Below are 16,296 nucleotides of genomic sequence, written 5' to 3' on the forward strand. Positions count from 1 at the left end.
GATAACCTGAATAACAATCCAATAAGCTCATGAGCTCTGAAGTAGTCATTGCATCCACAAAAGAATCTATTCTTGGCAATGGGAGTTCATCCTTCGGGCATGCCTTATTGAGGTCTGTGAAGTCAATGCACATTCTCCACTTTCCATTAGCTTTCTTCACCATCACAGTATTGGCCAACCATTCTGGGTATGTTACTTCTATGATAACACCGGCACTCAGGAGCCTTTTGACTTTGTTTCGTGCACCTTCGGCTTTATCATCGGACATTTTCCAAAGCTTCTGCTTTCTTGGCCTGATGGCCGGATCTACATTGAGTGAGTCCTCAATGACATCTCTATTGACACCACAAAGATCATTGGCTGACCACGCAAAAACATCATTGTTGTTGAACAGAAATTTCAATAAGGTTTTCTCTTGTTCACTAGACAATTGGGATCCCAACATCACCTTCTACTCTATGTCTTCGCATAAAAGTATGGGCTTTGGTTGATCTGCTGAAGCAGCCTTGTCTCTTTTATGTTTATATTGTTGATGAGCTTTGGCTTCATCTATGTCATGGATGACCTTCGAATCTGTCCAGTTCCCTTCGGCTCTCCTGGCAGCTTCTTGGCTCCCATGCACAGCGATAGGCCCTTGGTAAGAAGGTATCTTCATGCACAGATATGCTGTGTGAAGTATTGCTTCGAAGGCATTCAGCGCCCCTCGACCAATGATTGCATTGTAGGTATACTCTATATCGACAATGTCGAAGACAACCTGCTCTATCTTTGTATTGTGAACATAGCCGAAGGTGATCGACATAGTTATCTTGTCGAGTGCCACAATCTGCCTTCCTCCAAAGCCGCAGAGGGGGTGTGTTGCGTCATGTATCTTGTCATCCTGCTCTTACATTTGCCTGAAAGCCTTCGCAAAGATGATGTCTGTCGCACTGCCTGTGTCTACTAGGACATTGTGGACCAGGAACCCCTTGATGACACAACATATAACTATTGCATCATTGTGAGGATAATCCTTGAGCTGAAGATCTTCCTGAGAGAAGGTGATTGGTACATGACACCATTTGGACTTGATGAAAGGTCCTTGCATTCCAACATGTTGTACCCTTCTTTATGCTTCCTTCTTCTGCTTCTTATTGGCTGGTTCAGAACTTGAGCCGCCTGTGATTGGGAGGACCAGCTTCGTAGCCAAAGGTGCCAGAGCTTGGTTGTCTTGCGAAGCCATTGTTGCAACCGTGGAAGTGAGTTCACCGGAGGTGGACGCCAATATTGGTCACTTATTCTCAAATGATGTGAATCAAAAACAAAGCAACACAATCGTTAAAGATTAAGGACCTTCGTCTTCCGAAGTATTATCCCCACACGGTTATCATGCTCATCAGACGAAGGTCAAGAGTGACATACCATCATTATTTAATATGTGAATAGGAATGCGAAAGAATAAAGATTATAACTGCATCTTATTAATTCATTTATATTTGCATTCTATAAAACATAAATGAATATTTAACAATATTAATATTACATTGATACATTCGACTTGCTCAAAGGCGTGAATGCGAGAGAGTAATTATAATCCAGCTTAAACAGTACGGTGATACTGTTCATCTATTTCTAGGTACGGGACGCAGCCCAGGTAAAATTACATACATGCCCTTGAACATTTGTCTATAAGCAATTTAAACCAGCAAGGTCTATCTAGTCTTTTCCTTCTTTGCTTGATTTGAGCTGAAGCTAGCTTCGTCGTTCTGCATTTCTGCTTCTTTCCGAGATCTTCGTCTTGAGAACCTTCGGCGGAAGTGAGGCGGACCTCTTGTGGCATTTTATCGAAGGTGTTTATGACTTAAGGACCTTCAGTGGAGAAGAAGACCCCAACAACTAAGAACATTAAGTGCAGTTGACAATGCAATAAATCATCGGTTGGTGACACATTTTTGTCGAGTGAGCTGCTCCACTCCAATAATTCTAACGCGTGATCATGTTCCGATGACTGTTCTGTACTACAGGGTCTATGGACTTCCAACCAGCTTAGTGAAAACCTGACCTGCAGTTTTGAATATAAAATAAATTAAGGTTTAATCCATAAACCCATCCGAAATTTCACACAGGTCGCAAAATTGATCGATATGAACTGAGTTTGATAAGCAACAATAAACTTTGCGAACAGGGGCACATGCGCATAGCACACCGTAACTTATTTAGTCACCATATTTCATATAATAAGCAGACACACTACCAAGGTAAATAATTATATGAATCTCAGATGAATGAGATAGTACAATGCATAGGTCATGGCTTAGTGGCAGACTACTTTTTTTGCTCATAGAGTCAGGCTCAAGGATGCTGGCAGACAATAATATTAGGTGTCACTAATGTCAAGGTAAATATCTTCTAAGTAAAGTAGATATGTAAATGCTATGGCATCAATCTGCCGCTTTAAATAAAATAACAATAATTCAAGAATGTCTTGGTACACATCAATTTTTATGTCCTACCTGGTTTGAAGAACACGGATAGACCAAAATCGATTGCTTCTATTGACAAATCATCTTCTTTATCCAAGTGGAGGAAGTTTTCTGGCTTCAGATCACGGTGCATAACCCCAAGTGAATGGCACATAGCCACAAGGCTAATAATAATTCTTATGAGCTATGTAGCCCTCTCTTCGCTAGAATGCCCTTTCTCCTGAAATATTTTCAAACAAAGTGTTCAGCAATTGCCAGAATAACCAGGTTCCAAATGCCTGTTCGAGGTCATGAAATCGTTTGGCAAGTGGAACTGCACTCAGACATGCTGAGTTTTTTTCACAGGCGTCGGAAGCAAAGCAAGTTGTGCATTCACATGACACCCTACATGATAATTCTGCAGCTCTTTGGTTCGACCAACATGGAGTTCAAGGCCTTTGGATACAACACACGCACTGATAACTGTTGTGTTATATGATATACTTGCTCCCAAGTCTTTAGCATCAGTCTGCATCAATACAAGAATCAAAATAGAGAGACTAAAAACTAGTCCCTAAAGACCAAACACCCCCTAAAATAAATTGACAAGCCCGAAAGAGATAAAGCTGCAAAATAGTAAGTGTCAGGTGCCATCTGTCATTGGTCGCTAAATGGTTAAAATGGTTATCTGTAGCCCGTAATACTATACAACACTGTTCCGCCTGTCTAAATCTGAACAAACAAATCTCTACTAATCCTTAAGGATACACGGAGGGCGTCCACCACCGAACTGTGCCCCCGCCCGCGATTTTGGCCACGGCGCGCGTCTTCCCCCGCCCGCGAATCACGCCCGCGCGCGTCGCGCCGCCGGGTATCCCGCCCGCTTCAGGCACCCCTCCCCCGACGCGCCGTGATGCCCGCCGTCTGTCAGAGCTCCAAGATGAATCCTTAAGGGAGCAGCGCAGCGGGGTGCGATCTCATATGAAACCAGCTTCGGTTTGCTTTGCTTCGCTGCGTGTCCTTCTCTTTCCTCCTCCTTCCTCCGGCTCCCTTTCCTCCGCAGCTCGAATAAAGCCCCCTCCTCCTCTTCCAGTCTTCCTCCTCCGCGCTTCAGTCTTCCCAGCGCCACGATTCCGGTTCTTGCAGAGTAGCGCATAGTGCCAGAGGAATCTGTTGGATTCTCCTGCTGCCGGTTCGGTTCTTTGGGAGTTGTTGGCGGTGTGCCTTGAGCGATTTGGTGCGCCGCGGATTGTTGTGGGGGTGAGGGTGATAGCAGAGACAAGGGCCTTGTGGAGAGCCGAGGAGGAGGGAAGGGAAAGGGGGCGCATGGGCGGGTAGTGGCTGGGGTAGGGGATGCCGCCGTCCAACCTGCAGTGCTTCTTGGACTGCACCACCCCCACCGTGGACACGCACATTCTCCCCAAGGTGACGCAATTGCCCCCACCCCCCGTTGCGTTAAGTTCTCGCCTTCGATGTTCTTTCTGCTTTCTGGCCGGGTCTTGCCATGGTCTCCGTTGATCTGCGGCGTCCTGGGAGTTCCCGGTTTGTCATTTACTCCTTTCTCTGCACCGCTTTAGTGTGGTAGGGTGGAAAAAGATGTGCTTTCTTTTACTCGTTATTACGGTTTATCTTTTTTTACTAATGCATCGTTCTGCGTTCGCTGACCTTAAATGCCCATGTCAAATTGCTGGTGACAGTACGCTAGCACTCTTCTTTTTCCCCCCTTAATTATTTGGAGGATTGTTTGCACGATACTAGCTGGAGAAAGTTACGATGCACGCTGCGGTGATTCCTGCCATCTTGAATTCGGTTTCCCTTGTGTCAATTTCGCTTTCGCCTGATCTCCAACTGTTCCATTAATGCTCTTGGGGGTGACGGATCATATGTAGGGGTGCGATCTCATATGAACCTGGAGCAGATTTGTGAAGCATGTTGGAGTTGGACGATGGTTTGCAGATGGACGAGTAACCAGTGCTTGGACAAGATCCAGAGCACGACGACCAGGTTCAACACCCTGATGCACTCGCCCCCCGGGCGGCGGTGGCATCTGCGCGCCGTTCGCGCACCACGCCGTGTCGGCGATGTACCGCGGGCTGAGGCGGTGGCTCGCCGGCGAGATCATGGCTACGGCGAGCAGGGCCAGTTGCTGGGGCAAGTCGTCGTCGTCGGTGACGGTGGCCGCGGGCGGCGACGTGGAGCGGAGCTGGGAGTCGGCCTTCATACAGAAGCACTGGTCGGCGCAGCAGCTGCGGCACACCGAGCAGCAGTGCTGGCGGCCCCAGCGTGGCCTGCCAGAGAAGTCCTTTGCCGTGCTCAAAGCGTGGATGTTCGAGAACTTCCTACACCCGTAAGTCTGTCCCGCGACGTTGCTGCGCAAATCGTCTATCGACATTGTTGGCCATGATCAGAATCGCGCTCTGCTCTGCTCTGCTCAGGTATCCCAAGGACCATGAGAAGGACGTGCTGGCGGCAAGGAGCAGCCTCACCAGGAACCAGACACAGATCGAAATCCCACCAGACTCGTTTCAAATTCGATTCTTTTTTGGCGAGATGGGGTAATGATGGATTCAAGTGGTTTTGCGTTTGTACCAGGTTTCGAATTGGTTCATAAACACGAGGGTTTGTCTGTGGAAGCCGTTGATCGAGGAGATGTACCAGGACCTTAAGAGGAGCTCGGGTGCAGGAGGAGGAGGGCACGGTTCGGCGATGGAGCCGCAGCAGCTGCACTTGAGCAAGCGTCGAATTTGCGAGCTGGAAGATGGTGGCAAGTGAACCATCCAGCTTCATAGTTGCCTGCCGTCGATTTACCATTGGCCCTTGTAGTTTCCCTGTGCTACGTTTATGTACATATCATTGCCAACTCCAGCATTTAACATCTGCGCATCTTTTATCCTGGTTGACTGGCAAGGGCCAAGAGCAGCGGCGGATACTGCTGGATCAGGGTTCTGTATGCTCTATTCATCCGTTCAGCATTCCGATGGTAGTCAATTTCAGCAAAACAAATTTTATCTAGGTTCTTAGGGAAAAAATGTATTAACATATACTAGCTAAAATAAAATAAATGCACTATCAATATATCTTTCCTGATAAATTTATAAGCCAGTTCGATGTTATATATGGTAGCGTATTTTTATAACTTAGTTAAATTAGAGAAACTTCATTTAGGTAGCAATTAGCAATTAGAGAAACTTAATTTAGGTAGCAATTAGAGAAACTTAATTTTTATGGTAGCGTATATCTATACTACTCTATACAGGACTTAATGTGGGCACCTGATGCTACCAGTCTATCATGGCTTTACTCTCTCCACGCATAGCGTCCGCAAAAAATAGTGCAAAGGGAGCACTCGAACTTACGTCCCTCTACTCGTTAACCACTAGACCACATGTAACTTACTGTTTAAAAATAAAGAATAATTATATTTGCAGCCTAAGCACCCTCCTCACGCTCTCCCGTCAAATGGCAATTAGTATTTTCGAATTTCAATGCATCTTATCAGAATATGTTCACTCCGTAGCAACGTACGGACATTTACCTAGTAAGCACATAAGTTTGGAAGGCAACAGACACAAACAAGTTAAACCATAGTGACCCACTCACCCACCCACAATTGACGCCCAAACTTTACTCCAACCTAGCATCAATTGCTAGAATAAACTAAATCAGGATTCCCTGCACATTGCGCGTATGGCGAATTCGGGGGACACAACAAACGGTATGCGCACCTTGAGACTTCGGGGAGGGTAGTAGATGCCAGCGTAGATGACCTCGTTGTTGCAGGAACTGGTGCCATTTGCCAAAACTGGGGCCCGCCTGGAGCCTCATCCACACGACCAACTCGCGGCCAACAATCGCCGCCGCGAGCCCTATGATGCCTGATACACCACGACGGCGTTTCGGGGCCCGCCGCCTCCCACGGGGCCCCTGAGGCGAGGCCCCACGAGCGGCCGGCCCCGTCTTAGCGCCGGAGGAGGAGCACGCCTCGCTGGTCGCTGCCTCGGCGGTGGGCGAGGCGAGGCGAACCGAGTTCACTACGATGGGAAGCGAATGGGGCGCGTCTGCTTCATCTCCTTTCGGGGCAAACTCGCGCGAATGGGAGGGAGAAGGAGAAGCGACGAAACCGGCCGCCTAGCGTCCCCCTGATAAACGGAAGTGAGGGCGGCAACAAGATAGTAGGTATTTACTTTATTAGAGTCTGTATATAAATTAAATATTTTATCCGTAAACCTTTTATTACGCAAAAATCTTCGCTCAATCGGTAAACGGATATTAAAACGCTCCACCTCACCCATACACCTAAACCCGTGGATATAAAATACCTAGTATAAACTTAGCACAAAAACATTAACTTAAGTTTTAGTCATTCATCTTTTTTACTATTTAATAACTTTTAAGGCTATATTGTCATAGAAGGCTTAACAACTATTTGATGACCATGTAATGAAACATGTAATGTGCTATGTGGCACTGTCGAGTGTGATAAATTAGGGGTACACGGATTACACCTCTTAAAACGTGCTCAGAAAAAGTTAATGGCCCATACATAATCCCCGAAGGTAGGAGGCCAAGTCACCTCCTCACCCAAGGCCCACTGCGGTGGTCTTGCCCATAAACGCCATCATGACCGAGACCCCTCCCCGAGGATCTCCCACCTCAGGCAAGTCTCTACCTCGTCTAAGCCTCTCACAGCTCATGCCTCCCATTTCCGCCTCGCCCGAGGACACCTCATTCTACAATCACCCTGTCTGTCTCGCCCGAACCTGTCTCAGGCGAGGGAGATGAAGCACACCCGAAAGCTAGAGGGGGACACTCGCATTTAATGCGCACATCTACCCCACATAGGAGCACAGTGGCAACAAGATAGCAGTCGTGTTCGGACGCAACAGCATGATTACGCTCGTGCTACTATGTGTGCACGCCGCCTGCCATCCCCCGATGGGACACCTAATACGATGGAAAAGCAGATCGGCCCTCGGGCGCAAAACTCCGCCTTGCCCGACGTTGGGCTCGCCCTTGGGCGTAATTGTGGGGGATAGACATCCCCCGGGTCCACTAAAAGAGTAAAAGACCTCACGAAAGGCCCAAGGGCCCAATAAATCGTAAGGTCATTCTTTCGTGGGCCTGGGGAGAGACAACCAGCAAAGCAGATCGACATGAGACCGGATTGGTGCAAACCCGGACGACCCACAACGTCGAGCGAGCGACCACAACAGAGATCCGACTTTCCCGCGCTGGAGCTCCCATGCAACGGAGCCATGCGAGGATAAGTCGGCAGAACTACAGGGAGATAAACTCAAACAGTTCACTATCTTTTAGCTACACGTTGTTATCATATCCACATGTATTGCCCCACGGTCGAGTATATAAGGCCTAGGGGGCACCCCTTCAGAACGATCGACCCTATAACGTGGCCACCCATACCAACTCTCTGTATTTTCAATCCGGAGAGCTCTCTTGTAACCACGTTCACCAAGCATACTCACCAGGACGTAGGGTGTTACGCGTCTCTAAGCGGCCCGAACCTGTAAACCTTGTCCACTGTCCCTCATGCAATCGGCACGAACCATTTTGCTACAGTCGTCGACACCGTCCTACTCCTAAAAACACCTTGAGGGGCAACCCCGGGTGTGCGGTCGGACCCAAAACACCGACAGCTGGCGCGCCAGGTAGGGGGTGTGTCGACGATCCAAGCTAGCTCAATGGCCGTCACCTTCTACAGCAAGATCACCCTGCGTCCCGGATCCATATTCTGCTTCGGAACAATCTCATCCGTGGCGGATGAAGAGGGAACTCTACACCGCATTACGGATCCGCCGGAAAAGAAGTCTCCTCCAACAAACTCCGAAAATGCCGGAGAAGTGCAACCTCCAGCTCTCCGGAAAAAGATCGTCTCCGGAAAGTCGGGGGCCGAGGGCCCGCTGACCCGGAGAACTCCATTGTCTACTTCCCCGACAAAGGAATGGACACAGATCGCGAGGAAGAAGGAGACCAAGGGGAAGCAAGTTGTTCTTTCCGTTCCTCCGCCCTCAAAGGAGAACGGAAAGAAGGTCGCTACGACAGCAGCACCATTCTACCCCGACGTCCTCTTCATCGGGAGAGTGGAGTCGCCTACCGTCTCCGACGACGAGCCGACTGCACCCGGAGAAGAACCGCCTCAACGAGAATCCCGCCGACGGAGGAACCGGCGCAGGAACATTCGACGACATCACGAGGCCGGAGAACGGGATCCGGAGTAACCTGTCTCGCGAGACGAGGTCTCGGAGATAGGAGAAACTCCGGAAGAACGCGTCTTCAGAGAACGAAGGAACTCCCGACGACGTGATCGCCGTCGGGCTCAGGAACAAGCCGAGCAAGATGCAAGGCAACGCCGGGAGAATCCATTCTTTGGGCGCAACCTGAACCCCGACTTTGCCCGAGCCATGAACACGCCGAGCGAAGTCGGAGGAGTATTAGCTCGGATAGTTGATGGACTCCCGACGCCGAGGGCTACCGACGACTGTTCACCCAGGCAGCCAACCATCTTCTACCGCTTGCTCACCTGCCGAACGATCTACGACACGCCATCAACAGTCGCCGAGACGCGCGAAGCTCCATCAATGCTTCGCGTGAACGGCGGCATGAGAACGAGATCCGCCGCCGGGAGGAGTACGACAGGGATCATGGCATCCCAGCTCAGAGCCAGGCCACCAGAACTGAGTCGGCAACGGCCTCAACTGGCGGTACTACCCGGGGACGGTCGAGGAACCACAACAACTACTCCCCTCCCCGGGATAGGCATCATCCCCGACGACAGGAGGACACCTGCGGAGTGTCTGCTCTTACTCCGCGCCTTAGGGTCATCCAATGGCCTCCCAACTTCAAGGTATCCAATGTCGACAAATATGAACCTAAGCAGGATCCAGGGGGTTGGCTAGCCGTCTACACCACCGCTGCTCGAGCTGCCGGGGCATTCGAAGACGTGATGACCGCGTATTTACCCATTGTCCTTGGGCAAGACGCGCTGCAATGGCTGCGACATCTACCTCGACACTGCATCGACGACTGGGGCGACTTCAGTCGACGCTTCACCGCAAACTTCCAGTCCCTCTCCGACAAACCGGCGCAACCGTGGGACCTCAAATCCATCAAGCGACGGGGGGACGAGACTCTCCGGTCGTACCTCAAAAGGTTCCAGACCATGAGAAATCGTATCCCCGAGGTCACGGAGGCGGCCGTGATCGAGGACTTCTACAGAGGATCCAATGACTCGGCTTTCGTCCGAGCCATACTACAGAAGGCGCCGACTACTTCCGAGGAGCTGTTCCGGGAAGCCGACCTCTACATCACCGCCGACGAGCGGGCCCAGGACCTCATCGGAGGAGCAAAGCCCGCACCGGCAGCACCACGACGCGACGCAAACCAGCAACCCGACAAACGATGGGAGAAGAGGCCTCGCGAAGAAGTACACGCCGCCGGACCACCTGCCTCTCGCGCCCGAGGAGGACCTCGTGGAGGCGAACGCACGCTGGACGACATCCTCGACGCCCAATGCCCGTACCACAAGGACATGCGCCACACTCTTCGTAACTGCCGGGACTTCAAGCACTCCATCGGACACGGCCGACCCTTCCAACCTCTACCTCCTCCTCCGCCGAGGGGAGGACCAGATGAACCACGACAACCCCATCAGCAGGAGGAGGGAGGAGGAGGAGCTTTCCCACGCGTAGACAGGGAGGTCAACGTCATCTTCGGCGGGCATGGGTCGCAGGAGAACAAAAGACAACAAAAGCTCAACGACCGCCAGATACTGGTGGCGACCACCGATCCTCCCGCCCCATACCGGTGGTCGGAGCACCCGATCACTTTCACTCGGGAGGATCAATGGCTCAACTTCGACCATCCAGGCAAATACCCGCTCCTCGTCGATCCGGTGATCCGAGAGAGCCGGGTAAAGAAGGTGCTAGTGGACGGGGGAGCAGCATCAACGTCACCTTCCCCCGGACACTCCAAGGCTTGGGAGTTCACCTCAAAGAGCTCCACGAGTCGGACACTCCTTTCTTCGGCATCGTGCCGACGGAAGGGGAATACCCGCTGGCGAACTTCGACTGCGGGTACAACGCCATCATCGGGAGGCCGGGATTGGCCAAATTCATGGCCATTCCACATTACACATACATGATACTGAAGATGCCAGGACCGCAAGGAATCATAACTGTGTGTGCCGACTTCCAAGGCGCCGCGGAGTGTTTCCGAGTGGCCATCCAAGCAGCCCTCACCACCAAGCCGGCGACGGTCTCTTCAGCACAGGCGAACTCTAAGCCTGAGGAGGACCTCGCGGTACCGGCAAACGAAGCTCAGGCCGCGACCTCTATGCGGCCAACTGAAGAAACCAAGAGGATCAACCTGGGGTTCGCTGATGAACGCAAGACTGCCGTCATCAGCTCCAGCTTAGACGACAAATAGGAAAGCGCGCTCGTCCAGTTTCTGCAAGATAACCGAGATGTATTCGCATGGCAACCTGTGGATATGCCGGGAGTCCCAAGAGAACTGGCCGAGCACAAACTGAAGGTCTATCCCCAGGCAAGGCCGATTCGGCAAAAGCTACGTCGTTTCACGCCCGACAAGAGAGAGGCCATTCGCGCCGAGTTAGCTCGCTTGGTCGCGGCTGAATTTATTAGAGAGGTGTTACACCCCAAGTGGTTAGCCAACCCTGTTCTTGTACTCAAAAAGAATAAAGTGGATTGGCGCATGTGCGTCGACTATACTGATCTCAACAAACACTGTCCAAAGGATCCCTTCGGGCTCCCAAGGATAGATCAGGTGGTGGACTCCACCGCTGGATGTTCTGTGCTGTCTTTCTTGGATTGCTATTCCGGATACCACCAGATTAGTTTGGCGAAGGAAGACGAGGAAAAAACGACGTTCATCACTCCGTTTGGTGCTTTCTGTTATACCTCCATGCCGTTCGGCCTCAAAAACGCTGGAGCGACTTATCAGAGAGCCATCCAAACGTGCTTAGCCGATCACTGGGGCAAGCGTGTGGAGGCCTACGTAGATGATGTGGTAATAAAAACGGAGAATTCGGAAAACTTCATCGAAGACTTACAGCTGGTTTTCAACAGTCTGAGACGATATAGATGGAAGCTTAATCCCGAAAAGTGTGTTTTCGGGGTACCAGCAGGAAAGTTACTTGGGTTCATTGTCAGCCACCGGGGAATTGTGGCTAATCCGGATAAGATTGAAGCTATCATGAAGATGGAAGCACCTCGATCACAAAAGAAGGTTCAGCGACTTACTGGATGCATGGCAGCTCTGAGCAGATTTATATCCAGGCTGGGGGAAAAAGGTTTGCCGTTTTACAAGCTACTCAAGAAGGTGGATAAGTTTCAGTGAACTTCAGAAGCACAGGAAGCTCTAGATGCGCTGAAGAAATTCTTGACAACACCACCAGTACTGAAGCCACCCCGACGAGCTACGTCAACTCAACCAGCTGAAGATCTGCTACTGTATATCTCTTGCACGACTCACGTGGTAAGCACTGCGTTGGTAGTCGAGCGAGTAGAAGAAGGACATGCCTACCCAGTGCAACATCCTATTTACTTCATCAGTGAAGTTCTAGGCCCCTCAAAGAAAAAGTATCCTCAAGTTCAGAAGCTATTATACGCAGTACTTCTAACTGCCCGCAAGCTACGTCACTACTTTGATGACCACAAAGTCATAGTAGTCACTAGTTTTCCAATAGGGGATATTCTTCACAACAAGGAAGCCATTGGCCGGATAGCCAAATGAGCTTGTGAGTTGGGATCTCATGACATCGAGTTCCGACCTCGCACTGCCATCAAAACTCAAGCACTGGTTGATTTCGTATCAGAGTGGACTGAGCAGCAAGTACCAGATAACCCAGAGACTGCAGAAGTATGGCGAATGTATTTTGATGGCTCGCTGAGGCTGCAGGGAGCAGGAGCAGGGATTCTCTTCACCGCACCTGGAGGTGAGCACCTCAAATACGCCCTCCAGTTGCTATTTCCGGCCTCCAACAATGCAGCCGAGTATGAAGCTCTGATCCATGGATTGAACATCGCCATATCATTGGGCATCAAGAGATTGATGGTATACGGAGACTCTCTGGTAGTCATTAGCCAGATAAACAAAGAGTGGGATTGTTCAAGTGATTCAATGGGAAAATACTGCACTGTCGTCCGAAAGCTGGAAGATAAATTTGAGGGTCTGGAATTTCATCATGTAGAAAGAGATCGGAACACAGCAGCCGATGTACTGTCCAAGCTAGGATCTAGTCGAACTCAGGTCCCACCCGGAGTCTTTGTGCAAGAAATACTACAGCCGAGTATCTCAATGGATCAAACAGAAGAGTGCAACATTATAGATCAACCAGAGTCAGACTCTGACGACTGGAGAAGGCCAATCATCAAGTATATAAAGAATGAAGAAGAACCAGATGACAAGAACTCGGCCGAGCGCATTGTCAGACAGTCGGCTCACTACACACTCATTGGGGAGACATTGTACAGAAGGGGTGCATCAGGCGTCTTCATGAAGTGCATCCTCCCGTCCACTGGGAAGCAACTTCTGGAGGAGGTCCATGCTGGGCAATGTGGAATACATGCAGCCTCCAGAACACTAGTCGGGAAGGTCTTCAGGTCAGGATTCTATTGGCCAACAACAAAGAACGATGCAGCCGAGTTAGTTCAGAGGTGCGAAGCTTGCCAATACTTGTCAAAGCAACAACATCTACCAGCACAGCAACTGCAGACCATACCAGTAACTTGGCCTTTTGCATGCTGGGGACTGGATATGATTGGACCTTTCAAGAAAGCTCAAGGGGGATACACTCATGTATTGGTAGCGATCGACAAATTCACTAAATGGATAGAGTTCAAGCCCATTGCTTCTTTAACCTCTGCTAAGGCCGTGGAATTCATACAAGACATAATATTCAGATTTGGGATACCAAACAGCATCATAACTAACTTAGGATCCAACTTCACAAGTTCAGAGTTCTTCGACTTCTGCGAGCAAAAGAGCATTCAGATCAAGTATGCATCTGTAGCACATCCAAGAGCCAACGGGCAGGTTGAGCGAGCCAACGGGATGATATTGGAGGCACTCAGAAAAAAGGTCTCCGATAAGAATGAAAAATTCGCAGGAAAGTGGATAAGGGAATTGCCCTATGTCGTTTGGAGCCTAAGAACCCAACCTAGCCGAGCTCTGCATGGAAACACTCCTTTCTTCATGGTCTATGGGTCGGAGGCAGTGCTACCCGCCGATCTCAAGTTTGGGGCGCCAAGGTTGATCTTCGAAAACATAGCAGAAGTCGAGGCCACCAGGCTGGAGGACATTGATATACTTGAAGAAGAACGGCTGAATGCGGTAATCCAATCAGCACGGTACCAGCAGACTCTAAGGCGCTATCACGACAAGGCTGTGCGACAGCGATCCTTTTCAGTAGGAGATCTCGTCCTCCGCCGAATTCTAACGGGGGAAGGACGGCACAAGTTATCGCCCTTATGGGAAGGACCCTTCATAGTAGCAGAAGTCACTCAGCCAGGATCATATCGTCTCACTCAGATGGATGGCACAGAAGTCGGGAACTCCTGGAACATAGAACACCTCAGGAAGTTTTATCCCTAGCTGTATTTCAGAAGCTATCGGGACGACGATGTACTCTGTAAAGTGGAAATATGTCATCAATAAAAAGAGGGTTTCAAAGATACTCAGTTTGTTCACGATTGACTTGCATTCTTACTTAACTCGGGGCGACCACTATGCCCTGCTAACGGAGCAATCGGTTTAAGTCGGCAACGACTTAAGGCGGTGCGACATGCTCACGCTTACTTAACTCGGGGCGACCACTATGCCCTGCTAACGGAGCAATCGGTTTAAGTCGGCAACGACTTAAGGCGGTGCGACATGCTCACGCTTACTTAACTCGGGGCGACCACTATGCCCTGCTAACAGAGCAATCAGTTTAAGTCGGCAACGACTTAAGGCGGTGCGACATGCTCACGCTTACTTAACTCGGGGTGACCACTATGCCCTACTAACGGAGCAATCGGCTTAAGTCGGCAACGACTTAAGGCGGTGCGACATGCTCACGCTTACTTAACTCGGGGTGACCACTATGCCCTACTAACGGAGCAATCGGCTTAAGTCGGGAACGACTTAAGGCGGTGCGACATGCTCACGCTTACTTAACTCGGGGTGACCACTATGCCCTACTAACGGAGCAATCGGCTTAAGTCGGCAACGACTTAAGGCGGTGCGACATGCTCACGCTTACTTAACTCGGGGTGACCACTATGCCCTACTATCGGAGCAATCGGCTAAAGTCGGTGGCGACTTAAGCCGTCGCAACATGCTCACGACTACGCAATTCAGGGTGACCACTACGCCCTATTAACAAAAGCAAGTGACTTAGGTCAGCAGCGACTTAAGGCGATCCGACGAGATTACAATTACTCATATAAGGATGACTTCTATATCCCGCAAACGAATTTCATAACCATCACGCATTATTTTACTACTGCAAATTTACGAACTGATGAATTCTTAAAACAATAAGAGAGTAACTATATCATTCGAATGCTGAACCGATGTCCTCTAACAAATATTCGATCATGCTAACCGTGCGCTCAAAGCACGCAAAATGTTTCTCTATTTCGCAATATCTTTCTCAGGAGCGACCGACGAAGAAGAGCGACTTGAGGAATCAGGGGCAGCATTCACATCAGCCCTTATATCTTCGCGAACAACCACACCGGGTCTCCTCATCAAGATTCGCCCCGCCCAAATAGCCTTGTCCATAGCTCTGTCGCGCTGGGCTCTGAGAGTAACAGAAGTTTCTTCGGCAACCTTAGCAGCCAGTCGAGCAGTTTCTAACTCCTGGACAATGGATTTCTTGGAAGCTCGGAGTTCTTTGATGGTAGCGTCCTTCGCTGATATCAGCTGTTTGAGACGGGTCACTTCATCCGCGGATTCCTGCAGCTTACAGCGTTGATTGTCCAATTCTTCCATAGTAAAGCGGTGACTCCTCTCCAAGATGGTCAGCGAGTTGCTAGAATCACGATACAATCTGTCAAGACTGTCACGAGAAGCAGCAAGGATACGTTTTTCTTCCTGCAAGCAAAAGTCAACCCCCTTAAAAACCAAGCAAGTAATAGGAACACAACAAGGCAAAGTACAGTTTTGTAAATCACCTTTTCAGAATCGAGCTGAGCATGAAGAGAAGAACTCAGTGCATTGGCGTCATCCAAGGCAGCGGAGACCTGACCCAGTTCAGTTTGGCTCTGAGAGTACTTCTCCTCAAAGTCAGCGCACCGCTGGACCAATTCAGCCTGATCTCGGGAATGTTTTTCCTCAAGAGTTGAAATCTGCCGAGTCATTCCTAGCAGGAGATAATCAAACAAAAAGGGGTCAGAATGTAAAGCAGTCCACAGTGAAGGCAAAGAGAAGCAAAAAAGCACTAACCAGCGTTGGTTGCCTCCAATTCAGAGATGCAATGTTGAAGTGAGACTGGATTCCAACATGCAAGAGACGAAGCTACTTCTGGGACGGAAGCACCCTGTAACCTCAGCTGGCTAGCCATCCCATCCACCAAAGCCTGATGAGGAGAACAGATGAGCGTAATGACAGCAGTCCATGCAATGTAAAAATCAAGCTAAAATACATCACAGTACCTGGAGGTTGGAAAAGAACGAAGGGATCCCCAAATTAGGAGAGATCAGTTGATAATCAGGCGTAAGGCCACCACCCGAAGCAGCTTGCAACGAACCAGTAGGAATCAGCTCGGTGCCTTCAACAGAGCCAAACACTCGGTCAGCGGGGACGCTGCCCTCTAAAGCGACTCCCTGGTCCAAGG

The 16,296-nt window shown here is 50.0% G+C and overlaps 1 pseudogene across 1 annotated transcript; it reads right to left on the minus strand.

Moving 5' to 3' along the window:
* Positions 1-1,539: 1,539 nt before the first annotated feature.
* Positions 1,540-6,547, minus strand: LOC100384132 (uncharacterized; annotated as a pseudogene). The gene is made up of 3 exons (NR_169047.1): positions 6,167-6,547; positions 2,493-2,682; positions 1,540-2,041 (listed from the first exon to the last, which is right to left on the minus strand). The product of NR_169047.1 is annotated as an uncharacterized protein (transcript).
* Between the last annotated feature and the right edge of the window lie 9,749 nt (positions 6,548-16,296).

Source organism: Zea mays, chromosome 4 (assembly GCF_902167145.1).
Source record: "Zea mays cultivar B73 chromosome 4, Zm-B73-REFERENCE-NAM-5.0, whole genome shotgun sequence".
NCBI classification, from domain to species: domain Eukaryota; kingdom Viridiplantae; phylum Streptophyta; class Magnoliopsida; order Poales; family Poaceae; genus Zea; species Zea mays.